Source organism: Glycine max, chromosome 5, assembly GCF_000004515.6.
Source record: "Glycine max cultivar Williams 82 chromosome 5, Glycine_max_v4.0, whole genome shotgun sequence".
Classification (NCBI taxonomy): Eukaryota; Viridiplantae; Streptophyta; class Magnoliopsida; order Fabales; family Fabaceae; genus Glycine; species Glycine max.
This window is the reverse complement of record NC_038241.2, coordinates 24,913,401-24,938,633: the sequence shown is the minus strand read 5'-3', so window position 1 is coordinate 24,938,633 and position 25,233 is coordinate 24,913,401. Positions and strand designations below refer to the sequence as shown.

The 25,233-nt window shown below is 33.9% G+C and overlaps 1 long non-coding RNA gene across 1 annotated transcript; it reads right to left on the bottom strand.

Moving 5' to 3' along the window:
* Positions 1-5,970: 5,970 nt before the first annotated feature.
* On the bottom strand, positions 5,971-24,576 carry LOC121174878 (uncharacterized). The gene is made up of 3 exons (XR_005891426.1): positions 24,399-24,576; positions 21,924-21,977; positions 5,971-6,212 (listed from the first exon to the last, which is right to left on the bottom strand). It is a non-coding gene; the product is annotated as an uncharacterized lncRNA (long non-coding RNA).
* Between the last annotated feature and the right edge of the window lie 657 nt (positions 24,577-25,233).

The window sequence follows — 25,233 nt, the reverse complement described above, 5'->3', positions numbered from 1 at the left end:
TTGGGGTAGAACACATTAGTGAATTGGGGATGAGCAAGAGAGATGAGTACAAAATTGTAAAGTTACAATGGATCGAGGAATTCTAAGTCTAATCCAAGACATTCAGTCATCAACAAGATCGGCGCCACCATCCAAGTCTAGTATTTGTATCCTTAATTATTTTATTGTCATTTAATTTTTATTGCAATTTATTTTATGTTATTTATTTCGTGACAATCACAAAACAGAATTATAAAAACCTAGTTCTCAGTTAAATAATTACATGAAACTCATCATTTATTCCGTTAGGAGACTAATCTGGACGATAGTTCAATTACTACATCATGATTGGGTTACACTTGGCTTATAAGTTTAATTTATCGTAAAACCATAACAAGTTTTTGGAGTCGTTGCCAGAGAATGAATGAATTTCTATTTTTATTTGATTAAGAACTTGTAAATATTTGTAAATTGACTAGTAAATAATTGTAAATAGTTATAGATAATTGTAGATAGATTTTATTAGGTGTAGATAGATTAATAGATAATAACTAGAGTAAATAGAGTAGGTGTATATACTTTTAGATTTAATTAGGTGTATATATCTTTTAGATCAAATAGGTAGTAGTGATGCAATCCTCCCTAGGAAGGAACTAGTCACCAGAGCCATGAGCAAGAGGCTCCAAGAGGATTGGACTAGAGCTACTAAAGAAGGCCCTAGGGTTCTCATGAACCTCAGGGTAGATTTCTGAGCCCATGGGCCAAGGTTGGGTCCACTTTTCTTTGTAAATATTAGAATAAGTTTTCCTTCTTTTGGGTGACCATTTTAGGTTTGTAGGGTACCCTACAAATTAAGGGTACAAGTTAAGGGTACCCTAGTAGTATAGTGTTTTAGCCTTGTATTTCAGGGCATTTTGAGAAGTCTTTATAGTGGAGATTTTTTTTGTATTTTCATGTATTTTGGCATGGGGTGAGCTTAGCTATTGGAGAGGTGTGAGTAGCCCCCTCTAGCTTCTCAAGGAAGCTTTCTTCCTTGCTTTCGAAGGAAGCTACCCTCTAGCTTCTCATGGAAGGTTTCTTCCTCTAGCTTCCCAAGGAAGCTACATCCCTTGCTTCTCAAGGAAGCTTCCCATGTGTTAGGCTATAAATATTGTCATAACTTTGATAAATGAGAAACTTGTGAGACACTTCAAAGTTTGACTTCTTTCCCTAATCTCCTTCAATTCCCACGCCCCCCTCCCCCCTCCCCCCCTCTCCCATTCTCTTCCTCCATTGAAGCTTCCTCTCTAAGCTTCTTATCCAAGGCACTCTCTTGGTGGTGAAGCTTCTCTTTCCATGACTTATTCTCTAGTGGATGATGTCTCCTCTCACCTCTTCTCCTTTATCTTCCGCTGCAACTACATGGATGAAAATCACCATTGAAGGACCTTATTGAAGCTCAAAGATCCAGCCTCCATAGAAACTTCTCAAGCAAGCTTCCATCAAGTAGTTAGTTATAGAGTAGACTTCATTAGATGGTAAATACCTCTCATCTTCTAAGTAGTTAAAAATTCTAAAATTGAAAATTCTAATAATATTTAATATTTAGCATATCTTTTAAGATTTGATTGATAATGTCACTCCTATTTGAAATTTTAATTTCAATTTTATCTTGTAAATATATTATTTAACTTATTGTAATTTTTAGATTTTTTGTATTTACTAACATGTCTTTAATTATCTTTTAAATATTTTCAGCATAGTATTAATAAATATAGTATGTATAATTTAGTCGGTAGATTTACTATAATTTTCAGATTTTTTCCCTTTTATTTTCAAATTTTCATGTATATATAATAGATATATATCTCTTATTTTTATGTTTTTAATATACATTTTCCAACTAATATAATTTAGAATATTAAAGTATATCTTTAATTTTATTTTTCAGATTTAATAAAATTTCAAATATATATATATTCTGTTTTTATCTATTAGTAAATATATCTTAGATTATCTAATTGGAGTAGTTTTATTTTTTTTTCAGATTTTATTTAAAATATTTTCAAAAAATCATAAATATATATATATATATATATATATATATATATATATATATATCTTTTAATTTTTCTGTTCATTATAGGATAATTATTTTTTAATTTTTAGATTTTATTTATCTTTTAGTGTATCAAATTCAGAAACAACTAAAAATAAATAAATATTTTATTTTTTGCTATCTTTTTCCTTAATTAAAATGCTAACTATTCCTTAAATAAATCTAGATATAATTAGCATTTTAATTTTCAAATTATATCTCTTTTATAAATTTTTTTGAAAATTTTAATTAAAAATATATCTTTGATTTTCTGATTTTTATTTGTTTAGTACTTAGGATATTTATCTTTTATTTTTAGATTTTAATATTTTCCTTTTTTAGTTAATTTTTCAAAAATATAATAATATTTTTATTTTTTTATTAAAACTAATTAAACTAACTACTCTACTCACACTTATTCCAAGTTTCTATTTTATGCGTACATGCTAGGTACAAGAAGCAAAACGACTAGTCTAACTCTTGATCCTGAAATTGAAAACACTTTTCAAAAGCTAAAAGGAGAAGCTTCGCGTGGCAAGAAGCAAATTTTTGAAGAAGGATCCTTTTCAAGCTCATCAACCGAAGCAACCAAAATAGACAACGAAGGAATGGCGGAAGTAGAGCAAACCATGGCAGAATTAGCAACCGGTCAAGGAACCAACATGAGCCAACCTATTAGACCACCAAACACTAGGGACAATCAAATCAATTTCCCTTCATGGGTCCACAACAACCTTAAGCACAACCAATTCATGGGAGCAACCACCAAGGACTCCCATGCTCATCTCACAAGATTTCTACAGTTATGCATATCGATAAGGCTATCTGGTATTAATGATGAACATATTAACCTCTTACTATTTCTCTTTTTTTTGGGGGGGGGGGGTGGGAGGGGGGGGGTGCAACCGATTGGTTCAACTCGCACCCACATCATTCACCAACCACATGGGAGGAAGTTAAAGACAAATTCCTCAATCGCTTCTTCCCCGAGTCTAAAGTTAAAGCTATCAAGGAGCGCATCGTCAACTTCAAACAAGCTTCAACCGAATCGTTATTTGATGCGTAGGAAAGATACCAAGTCCTCCTAAGGTGTCATGGATACAACCAATTCTTGCAAATTTCAATGTTCATGAAAGGAATCACCAACACTTGTAGGAGGATGATCAATGCATCAACAAGAGGAAACTGCCTCAATAAAACCACCACTCAAGCGAAGACCGTAATTGAAGATTTGGCGGCCAGTGAGAGAACCATAGAAACAAATTGGTCTAATCCCCCAAAAGGTATGTATGAACTTAATGCTCAAGATAACCTTTTAGCTTTTCAACAAAAGATGTAGGAGCAAATAAAAGCAATGACTAAGGCAATCCAAAAAATCCTGCAACAACTCCAAGGGGCCATCTCAAAGAAACTCCAACAAGCGTTCATGTGTGAAGAATGCGGAGGAGGCCATCAAACATAAAAATGTACCAAGGTACCAACTGAGGAGGTTAACTACATGGGAAGCCAACAACGACCATACAATAACTTCCAACAAAGAGGTTTCCAAACCATACAAGGAAACTACAACCAAGTAGGAGACAACAAACCACAACAAAGACCAAATTTGTGGGACCACACTGCAAAGTTGGAAGAAGCCTTGACCAAACTCACCGAAGTGGTCATCACCAACCACAAAAACATTGAAGCCGTGATCAAAAGCATGGAGACTAAAATAGAGAAATTGGCCAAGCAATTGCAAACCTCTTCAATTGGCTTTTCCACAACCACCAAGGAGAACCCAAAGGGTCATTGCAAGGCTATTATCTCCACCATAGAGTGTGACGTGGGAGGTGAAGAAGAAGAAGAGGTAGAAGAAAGCACCATGCTAGAGGAAGAGATGAAAGCACAAGCCAACCCTTCAACCCAAGGTATGCAATCCTCACTTAATCTTTAATTGTTTGATTTTAGCGAGCTAAGCATCCATAAGCAAGGAGACGATGGGAGGATAGCCAAATTCAAAAAATACATGGAGATGCTACAAGGGAAGAAGGAAGAATCATCTATTGAGAAACTCACATGGGACATGTTACATTAAGTAAGACCAATAATACATTTTGAGGACAAGGGATGTTTTACCACCCCTATCACATTAGGAAATCTCTCTATCGACCATGCACTACTTGACTTAGGCACGAGTTGCAACCTCATGCCTCATTCTTTCTTAGAGAAGATTGGTCGCCTTAACCTAAAGCCCACCAACAAGACTCTACAATTTGTCGATGGTTCTAAAAACAAAGCACTATGAAAAGCAGTAAATGTGACAATAAAGGTAAATCATTTAACATTTATAACTGATTTTTTTTTCATGGATATAGAGGATGACCAACAAGTTCCAATCATTCTAGGAAGATCCTTCATAAGAATCGCTCATGTAACCATCGATGTTCGTAAAGGAGTCTACACACTTAGAGAGAGCAAGAAACAAATATTCTTCTACATTCAAGGCATTGAAGATTTTCCCAATGTATCGGCTCACCAACAACACCATCATACAACACCTTGATAATCCAAATGCCATATGTCAAGCTATAAAGAAGTTCTTACTAGGAGGCAACCTAGCATTTTAACTTTAACTTTTTCTTTTTACATTTTAAATTCATAGGATAGTTTAAATTTAAATTCATTGCATTTTAATTCTTAGTATAGGTTTTAATTTTAAGTTTGGAGTTCCAAAAAAATATATCACTCAGTAGCATAGCACTAACTTGTATTTTTTAGTTTTGTTCATCATGTTCAGCCTTATTAACGGCCAACTCATTTGGATGACCACATACTCGCTATCTAGGGGGGTGGCGAGGCTGCAATGAATAAGAGGAGATGTTGAGGGCTCTTCAGCCCTATGTAAAGCCTTCTCTACCCCTCTCTTTTACTTTTTGTTAATTTTGCTTTATTAGTTTAGTTGTTTAGTATATGTGTGGTAGTATAGGAATATGTTTATTATTAGGAAGATAAGGAAACACAAGTGATTAAAAAGCATCACTATTTTCTTCCAAACCCACCATAAAATAAAACAAATTTTTGAGCTTAAATCATTCTTTATGTGGTTGAACTCAAATGCTAAAACTGAAAACCATTGATTTTGTTTGATTGAAATGTGTAATGAGTTTGGCATAAAAATTGAAAGCAAATAAAGCAACTTATAGACCTAGCCCGATGAGTGAGTGATCCTTATAATGATACAAATATATATTGAGAGATACTCTTATTTCACTCATAGTAGACTTTGACTCCTCTTGCAGATTGATTACAAATATATATTGAGAGATACTCTTATTTCACTCATAGTAGATCTTGTTTGAATCTCTTATAGATTGATTACAAATATATATTGAGAGATATTCTTATTTCACTCGTGTTTAGTCAAGAGCCAAAAAGCCTACCCTACATTGTTTTTCCCTTGCACCTTACTTTGAGCTTAATTGATGCATTCTTTTCTAATTCCATAACCTTGAAATTTATATGTTTATATATCTGCTATTACCCTTAACATAAAGGATAGGAGAGCATATGTCTAGGAATTGGGAAAAGTTTTAAGTTTAGAGTGGAAATGCACCACTCAAAGGAACAAAATAAAGGGTAACAACCCGCCTCGTCAAAAACTGAAAGTATTATCCTCATTCTCTCTTGTAAAGTATTGAAAAAGGGAAAATATGAAAAACAAAAAAATAAAGAAAAACAAGAGTGAAGCAAAGTAAAGAAAAAATCAAAAACTGAGGACAAAGCAAAGTATGTAACGACCCGCCTCGTCGCTACGAGATCACTACTTTAAATAGCATAAATTTCTTTTTTCAAAATGAAAACTCCATTAATTTGCTTATGAAAAATGAGAGTAAAATTTTTGTGATATATGTTCACCAAACCACGCACAAATACTTAAATGATATATATAGATATATTAACTCAGTACACATCACTCACATGACAGAAGGTGAATTAGTTCATACATATAATTAAATACGTAGTTTACATCCTTAATTCAAAAAGAATTATAGAACCAACAACGGAGGAATTGATTAACAAAACACAACTCTCTTCCAAAATAATCCCAACGTCATCACATCGACTGGCGGCTCCAACAAAAGAATCAAACTCCACATAATCTATTGATGTCCATCTGCTTCCACGAACGAAGGTTCGTGATCATCACAGGTACCAACCACACGGTACCAAAATTGCAAGGGTGAGTTTATTAAAAAAGAAACCAACAACTATCAAATAACCATAATTGGCAAGAGAAACAATAACAAGTACCATGCTCATACACAATTATCAATCAATACAATATAAATTTAATAACTATTCATCAACTTTTCCACAATTCCAATCAATCATGCTCAGTATAATGCATGCACCTGACCTCAACTCTCAAATGCAATGTGGTACCATTCATCAGGAAATAGCCTAAGTGTGTTCATGCGACACTCTCACTTAGGAAAACTAGGCAGCAAGTGTCGAGGTCACCATGCTGTGCACAGGCAACTTCGTCCCTATGGTGATCAGCCTGAGTCTCAAGGGAGTTCCAAACCGAGTGACATGCCTTCAAGTACAAGTATTTTCCCTCATGAGAAACTACAAGTACTTACTGACAAAGTTTATACTATTGCTATGCAATATGAAATATGAAAAATCAGCACCATCAATGCACTAACTGTGGATAATTAAAGATTCTAAGTCATCCCCCTCTAGAAATGCTCAAAACTCTCTAACCACTCTATTTTTCCCACCAGGAATATCCATCATGGTCACTGCACCCCCCATGTACATACACAACATACATAATCATAATGACATTTTCAACATCAACAACATCTCATCTCAATGTCATTATCAACATCAAAATCATCTCATCTCAATGTCATTTTCAACATCAACATCATCTCATCTCAATGACATTATCATCATCAACATCATCTTATCTCAATGACATTACCAACATCAACATCATCTCATTCCAATATTATCATCAATAATAACATCACCTCATGTCACATTATCATCAATAACAACATCATTCTCATATAAATATTATCACCAATAACAACATCATTCTTTATCAATTTTATCATCAATAACAACATCATTCTTTATCAATTTTATCATCAATAACAACATCATTCTTTATCAATATTATCATCAATAACAACATCATCTTATATCAACATTATCATTGATAACAACATCATCAGTAATCATATCCCACAAACACATACATATAACTTTCATGCCTGAGATTCATACTTCCCAGGTCTTCAAACAACATAAGTCTAATAAAATGATACTGTCATTTATCAATAGCTGATGTATCACATCCCATTAGTCGAAAACATTATTTTCCTTGAAAATCAGCATGCACATGGCCAAACATACATTCCCATAATTGGGTTCCCTAACCCTAATTAATGTATCAAAGCCATAAATTATAATAAACTCCCTTTACCTATCGTGAGCTCTCCGTCAGCTCCTCTCTATGTCCCTCAGAGGCCTCTCTCATTCACGTTCGTCGGTCTAAATGTAGAGTTCTATATACCAAATCGAATGGAATTTAGTATAGATTTCAAAAACAACATTAATAATAACATTCGCGACAATTACCCTTGTTAAAACTAAAGAGGCTAAAGGGTGTTTCAGGTTCTACCACAAAAAGACGTCCTTTTGAAATTCAGATCACACCAGTGTGACCGGTATTCAGCAAAGGTCACAAAAATAACATCATTTATATAAAAAGATAACTTTTACAACGTCTCATTTTCAAGATTTTTTCAAAGGAAGTGTAAAAACATCCTACTATGGTACCCAAAACCCAAGGGACACTAAGAGAAGCTCAAACTAACTAGGAAAAAGGCATGGAAGTCAAGATTACCTCAAAAAAAACTACAAAGAAAGAATTGGGAGCTTGTTCTCCATTGGAATTGCGCTTAGCGCACTTGTCTTGCTAATCGAGATGTCCAAACGTTTTATTTTGCAAATCCCTATGGTCAAAGCGTGAAGATATGGGTTATGAACCTACAGTCCAAATTTGAAGGTGATCCAATGGCTAACGAGTTTGGGATCAGGGTTTTACCAGAACAGGTTTAGGTAAAACTTGAAATCTCACAGTTTCAACATAGGTCAATCATACTCCACATAACCTAATACATTAATAAATTACACATAGCTAATTCACAAAACTCCTCAACCCATCCAAATCAATCAAATAACACAAGAATTATATTAAACATCAATTTTAAGTTATCGAAATTCCAGGGTGTTACAAAGTATGTATCTAATTGAAAAATTAGGGGTAGCAAGGATTGGTAGGAAGTGAATGAAAATCCAATGAATAGACTAAATGCTTTCCTTCCTTTGAGTTACTTTTGAATATCTAGAAAAACCAATTTTCCTTGTTAGCCAAGCCCCATTAAAAGCAAAGAAAGTCCTTAGTGATCTTTGCATGCATTTGATGAGTTGATTAACTTGAGATGAAAGTCAAAGTTTAACTGTGGTGTCTTAAGTTGTGAATTGAGTGAAACACTTACCCAAAGCTAAGTCAAAAGCTCAAGAGAGAAATACTTATTGTAAGGACAAGTTGCTATGACATTAAAATTGATTTCCATTCTTGTTGCATATTTCTAACCTTGCATTTGATTAGGTTGAGCTAAAAAATTGAATGTGGGCACCATACTTAGTTGATTGAAGCACATGAACAAAAATATTATTGAATAAACGGGTATGCAAGAAGAGTGCGTATGTAACTTGTCATTGTATATCCTTAGAATTTAGTTTTAATTTGTATTTTGTTTTTGAGTCTTAGTTTAATTTTGTTTGAGTCCTTACTTTTTTTTTTATGTAATTTTTTTTATTGTTTTAGTAGTTTTAGTTACTCTTGGTTGAGGACAAGCAAGGTTCAAAGTTTGGAGTGTTGATAAACATCAAATTTACCAAATTTACCAGATTTTCATATGCATTTATTTGAAATTTTAGTTAACTTTAGGTCTTGTTTTGAATCAAATTAGCTTTAAATTGATGTTTTACTTTGTCTTAGGTAGAATTTTATGTTGTAGTTATTTTTAATGAATTTTTTTATAATTTTTCAACAAAAACAAATCATTCAAGCAAGAGCTCTAGAGGCCCAAAATCAGCAAAAAGTTTGGAAGGAGAAATTGCAAAAATTGAAGATAAAACTAGGAAAATCAAGAGCAAGAAAATTTTCAAGGATAAATTAGCTAAAGAAGAACATAATTACTTCAATTAATTAGAGATATTAGTTGTTTGTAATTTCTTGTGATTATCTCTTTAATTAAACCCAGCTACAATTCTATAAATACGAGACTAGGCATTCATTGTAACAGTGTAGAAGTCCTTAGCAGTTCTTAGAATTATATTTTAGACTTCCACCTACTAGACACCTCCATTATTCCATTAGACACTTGAGATTTCATTGTATTATTTTTATGAATGCAATTCCTTCCACCTAGGGGAGGAGAGGATGAACCTTGTTTTGCTTTAATTCTATCAATTCAATATTTCATCTTGAGTTCTTTATTTTTTTTTTTTCGTACTTAATGCTTTCATTTTATTGGTCATCTTATAAATGAATTTAGGAATTGACTTGGACTTTGGCAAGCTTTTTTGAAACCCGAACATAAATAAAGTACCTAACTGTAATTATCTCTAGGGATAGAATAATCTTGGTTAAGCCTTGCTAATTCTCAACCATTAATGATGATTGCTTGTGTCAGTATGTCCAAGGAATTGGGTATCGAGCAATTAGTTTAGAATCTGGGACCATCTGAGAGTTGTGATAGAATGCATTAGTGAATTAGGGATGAGCGAGAGATGAATAGAGAATTGTGAAATTACAGTGGATCAAGCGAATTCGAAGTCCAAACCTAGAAATTCAATCATGAAGATCGATGTCACCATCCAAGTCTAGTATTTCAATCTTTACTTAACTATTTTATTGTCATTTAATTTTTATTGCAATTTATTTTATGTTATTTATTTTGAGACAATCACAAAACAGAATTACAAAAACCTAGTTCTTAGTTAAATAATTACATGAAATCCCTCCTTTATTCCTTTGGGAGACAACCTGGACGATAGTTTAATTACTACATCATAATTGGGTTACACTTGGCCTATAAGTTGAATTTAATGTGAAATAGACCCCAAACAATAGGCATTTAATGAAGGAGTAACCGTTGGCATCCTTGATGAAACATACATATGCATCCTTCAAATGATACAACTTGACTGGATGCAACACTTGAGTGAAGTCGTGGTGATCAACGTTGTAACTTCCATCATAACCAGATAAGGAGGCCTTCAAAGTGTCAACCAATACAATATGATTCTAGAAGGTTTTGGAGTCGTATGCCTTCGGAGCATGAACAAGCTTGTTCCCACTGAACAAGAAACTCTAGTTCCTTTAATCACTCACTACTTCAACCTTCATTTTCCTTCAGGGCATTTCTTCATTATAATGTAGTTTAAAGCCCTTATTCTTAGCAACACCCCAAATGGTTAGATGAGGGCACATCTTATTTGCAACTTTGATCTCGGTGGCCTTTGAGATGTGCAACCCTAATGGATAAGAAGTTGCTTGATTGTGAAAGTACATCTGAGCATGTAGTCCACCAAGCATAGAGTAATTTGTTGAGGTGAGGTCAAGGTCTATTGGATGAATAGGTAAGAGCTTGGCGATAGGTGTCTTGAGGTTGACCTTTTTCTGGAACTCACTCTTTGGTGGTTCCACCTCCTATGAAGGATCCCTCCAATGTTTCTCAAACAGATCCCGAGGGATATTGTTTGCGTGCTTTTCTTATCCTTGGAATTTTGGAGGTTCCTCCATGCAACAACTGGTGTGACCTCAATTGATGGACGAACACGTTGTTGAGTTCTAGGTGCCAAGCAATGTTGTTACATCTTGATTACTTGAGACAACATTGGATGTGTCCACTGAGGGGGCTCTAGATGAACTATGGCTTCTAATGAAAACTTTGAAAGCTTCTGATAGTGTGTTCACATAGCCATGCTTTGTCCACTCAGGAGCTTGAACAGTGATGGACTCTCTGATGATTGGTTCTCCTCGGACATCTTCAGAGAGGGAGGATGAGAATAGGGGATTACCTTCAATAAATGTCACTTTAAATCTCTAAGCATCTATTAAAGGTTCCTTTTATTGCATAGATCTCTTGAACTTCTCTAGGTGAATAAGGGAAAAAGGTGGATGCAGTTTAGGTGTAGAGTATGGACGCTTACGGAGAAGGGAGACATAAGCATCTTTAGTGGACTCACTGCTTGAGGATGATGAGGCAACACTCTCCTTATTGCTAGTAAAGGAAATGAAACACTCTTTGTCACTAATCTTGGGATTGGCTTTTGTGGCTCTTGTCTTCATACGTCTGGGAATGGTGGACAAAATGATGGCTTCTTTTGGTGTAGGTGTTGGCTTGGCAACCTTTGCTCTTTTTGGAGCAGGAACAATTTGGGCCATAATCTTTTTGCTTCTAAAGAACAACCTGCAGATAGCCATCTTCATCATCATTAGGGGTGGGAATAGGCTAGGTCGGCCTACAGGGGCCTACGACCTGGCCTACATAAAGCCTGGCCTGGACTGGCTTATTTAATAAAAAGGTTAGGCTCGAGCTTTTTTAAAAGCCTGTTAAATTAAATAGACCAGGTTTAGGCTTATTAAAAAGCCTTATAAGCCTGATAGGTCAGCCTATATATATGTATATATACTTATATTATTTTTTTTGGTACCAATATATATGTGTCATTGCATTGAACAGAACACACGGTATAATTAATATTTTTTTTAAACTAGCAGACTTTGATTACACACTACTGCTCCATAACTTCCATTCCTATAATCAAGTAAGACTTTAATTACAATTTAAGTGGTGTGAGTCATGTGCTAACTGTCGTTTCATTCTTTTTACTAGTTTTAAGAGATTCAGTTCATTCCCTTTATATTCCTCATTATTTTTATTGGCTTATTTTCCTATTCCTTTTAATGTTTCCTTTTCTTATTACGTTTCTCTCTGTTGAAGTAAAATAGAGAACACAACTAACAAAAATTGCAGAGCAAACAAAAATCATATCCTTTTCACTTCAAGCTTTGATAGAGGTAAAACTTCAAAACCTTGCCATTTTTTCTTTCATCTTCTTATTCCTTTAACAAGTTTCATTATGAGTCTTGATTTAGACATGTTCACGTTGGTTTTTTGTTACTTGGTGATATATGTTTTCTATCAATACTTTTTTGCATGTCATTATAACTATTATATTTAGATAGCTTTTTCATTATAGAGGCAATGTAGTTTTGGGACATCAATTTTAATGGTTCCTCTTGTTGTTGTCCTATGTTGTGTCATGTTTTAATTCATATTTTAACTATGTTTAGCAGATGTCTTCTCCCTTGGAAATTAGTGAACCAATAGCATCCACTCATACAAATGATAATGAGGTGAATGTACAAGTTCCTGTAGATTCAACTCAAGTAGAAGCTAACAATCAAGAAAATGAACATGAAGAACCAGTTGTCGGGAGAAAGAGGAAAAAAACTTTAGTTGTTTGGAATGATTTTGATGAAATGGAAATCTCCCCTAGGGTGAAGAAAGTTGTTTGCAAATACTGCAAAATTAAATTTGCTACTGGTGGAACTGGGTCAAGTACTACCCATTTGAAAAGACATTCCAAAAGTTTCATTCAAAAGAAGGCTAAAACAACTGCTAAAAGTAGACAACCCACCATTCCATTCCAGCCTTCAAATTGAAATAACCCTTTTATGATTCCTGGTGTTAGATACTCTAACGAAAAGATGAGGGAAATAATTACAACTGTTATCATGGTTCATGAATATCCTTTTAGTGTTGTTAAGGATTCTATTTGGATGTGGGCCTTCCAATATGCAAACCCTGATTTTCATAAGGTTACTCATAAAACTGCAAGAAATGATTGTTTGGCACTGTTTGAGATGGAGAATAAAACATTGAAGAAATTGTTAGAAAGTGTGAGCAAGATCAGTTTAACTATAGATATGTGGAAATCTAGCCATCAAGTAGTTGAATATATGGTTATTACTGGACATTTCATTGACGTGGGATGGAATCTTCAAAAAAGAGTTTTAAGTTTTGTGAAAGTGCCTACTCCAAGGCGTGGTATTGATGTTGTTAATGCTATTTTTAAGTGTTTGAAAACTTGAGGGATTGAAAATAAAGTTTTTTCAATATCTGTGGATAATGCTTCTTACAATGACTCATGCATAAGATGTCTCAAAGAGAATATATCTCTAAGTAGTAAGTTATTCCTTGGTGGCTCTTTGTTTCATGTTAGATGTTGTGGTCACATATTGAATTTGTTAGTGCAAGATGGCCTTAGTACAATTAAGGATATCATTTTCAATATTCATGAAAGTGTCAAATATATTAACCACAACGATGCAAGACTAAAGGCATTTTGTGATGTTGTTGAGCAAAAACGCTTGAAAGAAAGGAAACTTGTTATTGATTGTCCAACAAGATGGAATTCAACCTTTAATATGTTGTCAACTGCTTTGAAATTTAAGACTGCATTTGCTTCTTACAAAGAAAGAGAGTCTCACTATAATTATGCACCTTCACTTGAGGAGTGGAATCAAGTTGAGAAAGTTTGTAAGTTGCTAGAAGTTTTTAATCTTGCTACTCATGTCATCTCAAGTACAATAACAAATATTTTTTTTTGTATTTTATTATATCACTTTGTTATCCCTAAAAGTCTTTAATATAACTATTATTTAAACACATGTAGTGAGTATCCGAGTGCAAATTTGTATTTGGCAGAAGTTTGGAAGGTTAAACAAATACTTGATAAGGAGATTGAAGATGAAGATCTCTTCATGAGGGAAATGGTAGGTCCAATGAAGAAAAAGTTTGACAAATATTGGGGGGAATGTAATATGTTGATGGCTATCGCAAGTGTTTTGGATCCTAGGTGCAAATTTAATATGGTGAGTATATGTTTTCCCTTGATATATTCTAAAGAAGTTGTTGATGAGAATATAAAGAAGGTGAAAAGTTCATTTGAAGAATTGTATGATGAGTATGTAGGTCTATGTTTACAAGAGTCTACGTCTAGTGTTGTTAATTTGGATGATAATATTTCATCATCCTCCCAATTGAATACTTCAGTTGTCACTGGTTTTGACGAAATTATGAGCATGCTACGTGAAAAGGAAGTTGTTTCTCCTATAAAATCAGAATTGCAAGATTATCTTGATGAAGGTATTTATGTTCTTAACACTAATTCCTATAGTGCTTTGGATTGGTGGAGGAACAATAGCATGAAATATAAGATATTGTCTAAGATGGTTGTTGATATTCTAGCTATTCCAATTTCAACTGTGGCATCGGAGTCCACATTTAGTGCTGGAGGTAGAGTAATTGATGAATTTCGCTCTAAATTAAACGAAGAATTTGTTGAAGCACTAATTTATGGTGGAGATTGGTTTCATGAGAAATATAATGTGAAGAAAAAATCAAAGGTTAATATTACTTATTATAATTTTTATAAGTAATATTTAATCATTTTTTAGCAACTTGTTCATTTATTTATGTAGTGTTTTTCAGTCCAGTAACTAACATATATGTATTTTTCTTCTTATTTTGAAGGCTGAAAAAGAAGAGATACAAATCACATTGAAGTTTTGATTGTCTTGTCTGGTTAGAAAGCTTACATGCTGCATTGAAATTCTTATGGTGATTGTGTATGATCTGGAGGAGCTAATGATGAAATGGTGTTACTATTAATTTTATTGGTAGATATTTTATGTACCAGTTCTGTTCAAATGGAATGGAGATGTAGGCTTTATTTTTTGTTTGTAATAGTTAATATGTTGATTTGATAGACTTGGATGATGCTACCTCAAGTATAAGGTTCTCTTTTGTTTTGGACTATTTTATATCATCTGGAGATTTCATTTTATATTATTAATATATTTGTAGGACTACCAACTAAATTAACGTTAGATTAAAAATTAAGCCAAATTATATATTAAAGTCTTTTTTAGCCTATTATAGAAGGTGTGTTATTTTTTTTTGGTAAAAACAACTATCAAAGGAATATTAAAGGTTTAATGTGAAGAAGGCTTTTAAAAAGGCTATCAGGTCAGGCTAGGCTTTTAAAAAGGTCAGGCCGAACCAAAATAAAAGTTTTTGATAGGCTATAGGCCAGACTCAGGCCTAAATAATTCATCATAGGCTAGGCTCAGGCCTTTTAAAGCCTAGTCTGACCTGGCCTATTCACATCCCTAATCATCATCAATCTCATTGAACTATGTCACATATTAACATATGGGCTTACAATGCAAATTTGTGAATACCAAAATTATAGGTAACCTAAAAGGCAAAAGCATTACCTTGGCAACATTGTGTAGTAATATTAAAATAACATTTGGAGTGAGGAGGAAAGGGACAAAACACAACCGCCTGTAGAGTATACAATTGATGTAATCCTACCCCCCCAATAGCATTGGATAGAAGACTCCAAGAAGATTGGGCCAAAGATGCAAGAGAAGGCCCTAGGGTTCTCAAGAGCCTTAGGGTAGATTTTAGGCCCATAGGCTAAGTATGAGCCCGCTTATCCTTGTATATATTAGATTATGATTTCATTATTTTTGGGTCTTGTATTTAGGACTCCATAGTGTAGGGAGGGTACCCTAGTAATGTAGGATTTTTCAGCCTTTGTATTTTAGGGCACCTAGACTAGTTTTTGTATTAGGGATAATCTTGTAATTTTGCATGCATTAAGTGCATTATTTGATGTGTGTGTTGGGAGAGAAATTTAATTGAATTGGGAGAAGCCCAATCCAATTAAATTTCGGACCAGCCTAAGGGGGAGGTGAGCATTTGCTTGCTACACCTCATTGCCACATTATATAATCACCCTTTGTGCATGTCCTTCATGCTTTACATGCCTTATGACACCTAAGCGCACCTAGTGGAGAATCTTAGACTTGATCTTGGATTAGTAGGCTGAACCATAGCTTAAATTCACTAATCATAATTAGTGAAATTTTGGCTCCCAATTTGGCTCCACAAAGTCAAATTCAAATTCAAGTGAAATTTGAATAGAAATTCAAATTTTCCTCCAATTTTGTGTGACACTTAGGCTATAAATAGAGGTCTTGTGTTTGCATTTTTTCAACTTTGATCATTTGACAAATTAGACTTCAAAGTTAAGACCTCATTTGAGGCATAAATTTCGTGTCCTCCTCCACTCATCTTCTCTACCTTCAAGCTCTTATCCATGGCTTCCTATGGTGGTGAGCATGTTCTTGACTCATCTTCTCCTTGAAGTCATGTCTCCAATCACCTTTCCTCCTTCTTCATTCTGCTACCATTGATCTTCAAGAAGCAAAGGACTTCATTGATGAAGAAGATCCAAGGCCTACAAGCTCTATATGGAGCTACATCATGTGGTATTAGAACATCTTCATCTAGGTGATATTCTTTTGCTTCCTCTATCTTTTGTTCGGTCAATTCACTTTAATTCCTTGTTCTTCATCGTCTTCTCCATGTATCTCCTCCATTGTCTTCTGGTTTGGTGTTGTTTAGAGTATATTAAAAAAAAAATAAACCAATTAAATCTTAGATCTACACTTGTTCTTGCATCCTATGGTTCAAATTTTAGAGACCTACTTTTGAATCGTGTTTTTGTGTTGATTTTAGATTCTATCATTTTTCAGTTATAATCTTATTGTGCTGTGTGGAAGCAAAGCTACCATGATGATTCACCAAGATGTTTTGATGATGCCCAAGCTCAAAGAGTTGTTTCAAGATTAAAGAATCAAGCATTCAAGATTCCACTCAAAGATTCAAGAATCAAATGAAGAAATCAAGAAGCATCGAGCCAAGTCAAAATAGGTAGTAAAAAGTATTTTTTCAAAAAACATCAAATAGCACACTTTTTTGTTTTAAAAAGGATTTTCTGAAATCTTCTAAGTTACCAGAGTTTTTACTCTCTAGTAATCGATTACCATTTGGTAGTAATCGATTACCAGTGACCAGGATGGTTTTCAAACTGGTTTCAGTGCTTTGCAACGTTCCAAAATGATTTCCAAATAGTGTAATCGATTACACTATATTAGTAATGGATTACAAGTGACTCTGAACATTGGAATTCAAATCCAATTGTGAAGAGTCACAACTTTTCATAAAATACATTGTGTAATCGATTACACCATTATGGTAATTGATTACCAGTGAATGTTTTTGAAGAAAATGTTAAGAGTTATAACTCTTAACATGGTTTTCTCAAAAGGTATCAAGGTTCTAAAAATATAAGACCTTGGCACGCATTTTAAATATACAATAACATAGAAGAACGCATCTGATTACACAGAACTTTCCACTGCTTTTCTCTTGCAAAAGCTTTGCCAAATTCATTCTAAGTTTTTGTTCAATCTTTCCTTGATGAAAGGAAAATTCTGCAAAAACAAAAACTGTGCTATCCTTCTATTTTTCTCTTATTCTTCATTCCTTCTCCCTCTTGCCAAAAGAATTCAAAGAACTAACCGTCTGAAAATTCTGTGTAAGAAGCGGGTAGCTTCTTGGTTGTAATAGTGAACACAAGGGAGGGTACATCCTTTGTGGCTCTTTGCTTGTAAAGGATTTTTACAAGGAAAGGAAATCTCAAGAGGTTTCTTGAGGACTGGATGTAGGCATGGGTCGTTGTCGAACTAGTATAAAACTTGTGTTTGCTTTCTTCTTCCCTACGCTTTTTACTTTTCCGTTGTGCACTTTTTATTTCCGCTTTACTTTTGTCTAAGTTATTGTTTCTATTGTTTACTTTCTCATAACTTAGTAGTAAAGCCTAATTGAATCTAGTAACATTAAAAAGGATAAATTTTTAATTAGTCAAGACACGTTCATAATCAATTCAACCATCCTCCTTCTTAATTGTTTTGAGGCCATTTGTTCCAACATGCTGAACCTTTAGATCTCAATTTTCTTGAAAATGTTTATTAGAAAGGAAAACACAAAAATCTAAGTGTAAATCACCAAGCCATAGGAAGTTTCAAGCATTTCACATGCCTTGCCAAGCATGTCATTGCTACTTGTGCACTTGTTCGCGTAGATCACAGGTCATACATGTCTCTCGTATACAGGTTGCAAAATGTTTTGAATGTGTACAACCATTCATTCGGGATAGTTCCCAACGAATCATTGTGGCCAGAAAATATTGGAGATGAATGTTGTCATGATCCAAAAAAACTGAAGAAATCTCCATTGTCATCCAAAAAACAAGCCACATACACACCGAAATGGCCATGTGTGAAAGGGGTCAACAGAAAAGATGTAGTATATGTCTAACCATTGGCCATTCCAAAAACAAGTGCCCTAATAGACCAAGAGGAGCTTAAAGTCAAATGTATACACAAAAAGAGAAGTATAGTCAGATGTAAGAAGCCTCCTAGCAAGACTCATGAGAGGAATCCTCCAAAGAATCCTCCTCCATAAACTCCGACCCTGTGACGGGGTTCTCCTCATCCATCCAAGGATCCTCCTTAAAGGGCGTGTCCTCCTCCAACTCCTCTCCCTCATCCTTTGACACGAGATCCACCAAGTCTACCCTGGGTGATACCCGAGACTCAGGAAACACTGGTCGGGGAGACATCAGATAGGGGAAATGGTCTTAGTATCCTCAAATGAAGAGTCGAATCTAGAAGAGGACATTACATCATCTGCAGGCGGTGAATGCGATTCAGAAGGAATAACAACCCCTAGCATGAGCACAACAAAGTGATAGTACGGTAGAGTGGGCTGGAACCACTAAATGTAGAAGTCCACTATGTAGGGTCTATATCCTGGAACATCTATCAACACATGGCAGCATTGGAGGAACCTGTAGAATCGATCCACATGGAGCGCATCAGTGTGTTCTAATGGTGTCACAATGCCATCAATGAAGAAAGAGGGTTTCGACGGCATACTTGACATTGAATCCTAAAAATGGTAATTAGTGGGTGAGTACTCCATCTCTTTTGAAGCCACAAACTTGGACGCTAAGTCCCACACACAAATTCCTAACAACAACCATGTGTGGTTTACTAGCATCCATCCCTCACGGCATCTTATTTCTCATTTCTACTCCACATTGTTCTTATCTTGGGCCAAACATTGCCACTAAGCCTTTCAAGCCTTCATAGTCTTACCCAACATATGAATGACGATTGGGAATACACGTCACATGCTAGTAAAAGACATGATGCTCTCACCAACCATGGATACAGCTCCGCTTTAATCAGGAATGCCAAGTGAGGCCCGTGAGGCCCCCAAACTAACCAAAAATGCCCTTAATCAGGTTATCACCACTCAACATTCCCCCAGGTTCCTTTGAACCGTTCAGACCGTCCCTCAGTGTACCTACTGTGTGTCATCCACCCTCACTTAACGAATCCTCACTCATTCTTCATAATGAGAAACATGAATGACAGCCATGTTGGTACTTGTGAATAAACATTAGAGAGTGTGTTCCCACTAAGTGTAGGTCACGCCCTAACTCCCGACACAACAATCCCTCTAATTCTAACACAACTCGCTACCTCATTCATCCATCCATTCCTCGAAATGCATGTTAATCCTCATGAAGTCCCTAACTGTAAGTATCCTCCATCGTGCGCACACAAAAACATAAGAAGAGAGGAGGGAAATTAATCCTCTTCCCTTTCTAGGATCATTATCAACATCACCCTTTAAGTGGAATAGTCCACTTTACAAAATCACACCATCACATAACTAATCACTAGAATCATTGCAAGATATTCAAAATAAATGTTGTCGAGGGTCAAACGCCCCCAAACACAATCCCAAACCGTGACAGTTCATTATCAATATCTTAATAACTCATATTCAAAAAATGCAACATGTCTTGCCAAGTGATTACACTCACTTGGTCTTACAATAATTAACATAACAACTTTCACACTTCCACATAACAAATTTTCAATTAAAGCAAACAATTCAATCCATAGCTCACATTATTCATTCCATGCATTTCTACACTTTTATGACAGATTCTCATTTGAAATTGCACTTAACTACTCACTTTGAAATCAACTTTCCCATTGGTGTAGAAATCCAACTAGGAAAAACCACATATGCTTCTTTTCAAATGTGAGGAACTCAATTTTGGACTCAAAATTTCCTAAATTCACTCCCAATTGGCCTTAACACGAAACTGCCCTGCACTTAAATCACAAAGTTCACAAAACTTGTTTTCTAATTTCAAAGAGTTGTAGAAATCCATTTCATGCAAATTTTATATCAAACCCTATTTTTTCAAACTTGAGGTACTCATTTCCATGGTCAAAATCTACATGAACCAAGCCCATATGTGAAGTTCGTTCGAAACAAAACATAATTTATTGAAAAAGGGCCAAAACTTGAAATTGTGATTCCATTAGCTATACTAATTCGGATGGGGTGTATTTTATGTTCAACCCTAGGTTTTTGGACCTAGTGAGTTCAATTTTGAGGTCCATAACAACAGATTCCTACTCAAATCTCAAAAATTTCGAAAATAGAGCATTATATACTTATAACTTGCCCTAACATAAAAATTTAATTCCAAAAGCTATGAAACTCCAAATGAGACATATCATGTATGCTTCCCTAGGTTATTGAGGTCAATGGATTCATTTATGAACCCATAATTCACAAATTTAACATGCATCAAACATAGTATCATAGGTACAGATTACGAGTTTCATGCAAAAACATACCAAATCACAACATAAATGAAGTTTAACTTCATAACATCAAAGCATGGATCTTAAGACACCAAGTACCCCCTCCCTTACCTCTTAGTGAACACAAAAGAGCAAATAGGTGAGTGTGGGTTGAGTTGGAAACTTGAGCTTCTCCTAGAACTAAATCCTCTTCAAAAACCTTCCTAGCACTTCAACAATGGAGGAAAAGAAGAAAATAAGAAAGAAAACTCGCCTCTCTCTCTCTCTCTCTAACCAGCATCACACTTTCATAGGGGGAGGATGAGTTGCTCCTTCTTATATAGGGAGCCCTAGGTCATGAGGGGGCCCCCACATGTGGGTCCCCTTCTTTTTCATAAAAAAAACTAAATACTCTTAATGACTTAAGTTCTTAGTTAGTTTCTAATTAATTCTCACTTCTAAATTGATTCTGGAGCAATAGATTCATTTATTAATCTCTTCAATTAGTCCCAACTAAAAATAATTAGAGTGAGAAATTAATTCTCCTCTTCCTTAATTATTTCAACTAATGGTTTCTCTTATCTAGACACATTAATGCTCTAAAGTTTTATTGATGAGTCTAAATCTCTCATATTAGCCTAAAAGTCTTTAGTTACTAATCTGTCATTAATAAAATGTTCCCTTACTTAGACTTTCTAAACTACAATTGACCTATGTTGACTAATGGTTTGACCAAGGGTTTTTACATCTAAACCACTTATTCCTAGACTTGGAACTTAAATCTAGGTCACTCAATTGTCTAATGATGATTTTATCTCTTATATGAATAATTTCATTAAGGATAATAATACCACACTGTGTATCAAACAAACATAAACTATTTCTACACGGAACTTACCAACCTAAGAAAATTGGGATATTACATTAACAAGCAATTTGAAAGGTATTTGTTAAAGTTCTTGTCATTGTAAATTTGTTAGACTTTCATAATATCAACAAAAATTTGGTCTCCGCTTTTTGCCATAATCGTATCTGAAAATTAATCACTCAATAAACATCAATTTGAAAAAACTTTTGGCATATAATATATTAAACAAGCAATACATGAAAATAACAAATTTTACATACACTAACCTCCATTTGCTCACGGCTCCCCTTGTTTGCCTATAATTGAGTCATTGTGTCATCCTAATATGAGTTATTACAAATAAATTTCACTAACAAAATAAACATGTATTTTCGTTAACATAAAAAAAAAACATGTATTTTTGTCATGAACAATATGTGCAACTTGTATTGTATTTTCAATCAGATAAGGACGCACATTTAAACTTGTTGCTAAGTAGAAAATAATTCTAGAAAAATAAACTTAATTCCTTCCATTTTATAATAATTGAACTGAGTTGTTTTATAAATCAGTTAACTAAACTACCTCCCATATTCCCCACCTAAGATGATAATACGTGGATTATGAACCTTTAGGCCTGTGGTAGAGAACCAATTCTTGTAAAAGTTAATTATAAGCATAGTTTGTCTTCATTTTGTAACAAGAAGTTACAAGCCAGTTCTTGAAATTGACAATGTCTATATCATACCAAGTGAACAACACAAGTACCGAGAGAGAGCACAACAAATATTCCACCTATTTGCATGTGGAATTTTGTAAAGCAGCAACACAAAAAGTACTAAAAGTAGACAAACAGGAAACAAATGCTTACTTTAGTTTCAAAATAGAAATCAAAATGAATGAAACACAAATCAATAAAACAAAGATTTTTGACTTGTTGGTTGCAATTCAGTGGTAAAGGCTCTTCAAATTGAGTGTCAAGTGTCTTATGTTTCCCTGTAAAAATCAACACTATCAAGTACTAGATTTTATAACAAACATCATATTAAACTAAAAGCCAATTGTATGCCAAAGCTATTGGCATCATACAAAAAATGTTTAACCCAACTTCAGGGCCATAACATTTAAATAACTATTTAGGAATCCTGAACTAATTCAATATCAAAAATAAGAAAATTAATGAAGTAGAACGGTGTAACAAGAAAAACTAATAGCAACTTGTAGCTAATTAGTGAAACTCAAATTCCCACGAAAAGTACAAAACTGAAATCCAAGTTCAATGTAACTTAACACACAAGGTCAAAGGTTTTATTATTGTTTCTCACTATAATACAATATCAGATCTCTAACTCTTTAACTCTCCCATGGAAACATTTACATATCATAATTTAATAACTTTGAATTTCCTATCAACTTTTAGCAATGATAAATTATCACTAAAGTTACAATTATTTTTTAAAGATTTGATTATGAGATATTAAATTTTAACACAAAACTAGTAACACAACGGTTAAGTTGAAAATATATAAACAAGGATCTTGCCTAGGAAGAAAACACTTTCAATGTGTGGTCACAAACATTAATCTATTTGATATAGAAATTACCTTCTTCATTTGTAGCATACTACATATAAAAAGATACAAATGAATACAAAAAAACATTAAAAAGTATAAATCATTGATGATTTCAAGCCAAACTATCACTCTATCAACTTCTCATAATATTGATTCCCATATTTATTACATTTTCAGGAGATATTGTTGAAAAATACATCTACTTATATATTTTAGGAAAAAAAAAATCACATGTAATAAGTCTGACACTCCATGGTTCATACCTCACTAAAAAACACACACAAAAACAACATTACTATATGTACAAGTAGCTTCAAATCATTACAAATATACTCAAGATTCCTACTAGCTTTCTTCCTTTCCATGATCTATGGCTATCTGCTCAGCCCATTAAAGATGATAAAACTAATACCAAGACATGCATGCAACACATATGCAATTAATACCATTGTTTCCAATCCATATCCAACAAAGTGTAGTCAAAGTAGAGACATGACTAACCAATGTTAAATTGAATAAATGACATCATCGAATTTGAATCCAAAAGTAATTTTAAACTCATAAGGATTTTGACTCCTATTGCTCTTCAAAATGAATAAGGTCTTTGAATTGGTGACCTAAAGTACAACTAAAACTTAACATTTAAGAAATGAAAAACCAATTTAACATAGAACTTTAGGTATCTAATATAAAAACAACAAAAAAATGAATTTACGGCAAAATTCTAGAATATATAAGAAAACATCAAACTTGAATAGTGTGTGTGGAGAGGCAACAATTCTCAACACACTAAATGCATTAATTTGTGCTTAGCATTATACTATTATTTTCTTGATACATTTTTCACTTAAAGTGAAGCATCAACTATCACCACACAATTTCTAACTCAATCTCCAACATGCAATATTTAAATAATTTTAGTATATTAAACTTGTAGGGGATGTAAAATATAGATTTTACCCATTTCACAAACATTCTAAACTAAACCTTAAGTATAGTAAATTTTAATTGGGAAACTAAATAACAAATAACACAACTAACATAATAACCTAAATGGGGATATCTGCCAACAAGATATTTCTAATTTTGGGTCTACCTCATCTAATAATAAGAAAACACCTGTTAAAAAATAATTCACAAGGATCATACACATTCAAAAAAATAAAGAACCAATATAAATGAAGATACCATCATAGACTGTCCAAGCTCTTCGGAACAAAGCAAGGTAGGTTGAGTGTTGGTCACAGATTCCATCCCCATAATGAAATGCTCTTATCATCAGATTTGTTGCTAGATCTGAAAAACAAATTAACATGAAATTTGAGTCAATGTATGTATCAAGACATATGAAAAGCACCCAAAAAAACAAAACCCTAAGCAGAATCTAGAATTCACATTATACTCATTATCAGACAAGAAGAGTAACAACTCAAGCATAAGCACGTGCCACCATAAAAAAAGTTTAATACTTTTCCCAATTGGTTTCCCCAACCAGGAATGAAACACACCTTTCTTGACGATTACTCTTTACAACAAAGCAAAAAGGTTCCTATCAAAATTTGAAATTAAGAAACATTGATTTTGAATAACAACCATAAAAGCACAATTGAAAATTCAGTCGCAGATTAAACATATTTCATCAATTGCATGAAAAAGAGAAAAATATGGCAAATACGAAATAAACACAAGTCAAATATTTCACAACCATAAAAGCACAATTGAAAATTTAATCGTAGATGAAGCATATTTCATCAATTGCATGAAAAAGAAAAAAAAAATAGGGCAAATATGAAATAAACACAAGCTAAACGTTCTGATGTGCTTGTTGAAACGTTGATAATGCTCAAAGTGGAACAAAGAAGTGAACCAGTTTATAGAGGACTTGTGCCAAGTTTTCTTTTTGATTTCAAATTTCTCTTTCTTTTTATTAAATGATAAAATATAAAATAATATATAAAAATCCACGTAGGCAGGTGTCTATAAGTGGTTTGTTACTGTGTGGTGGTCCAAATGTCGGGATTCT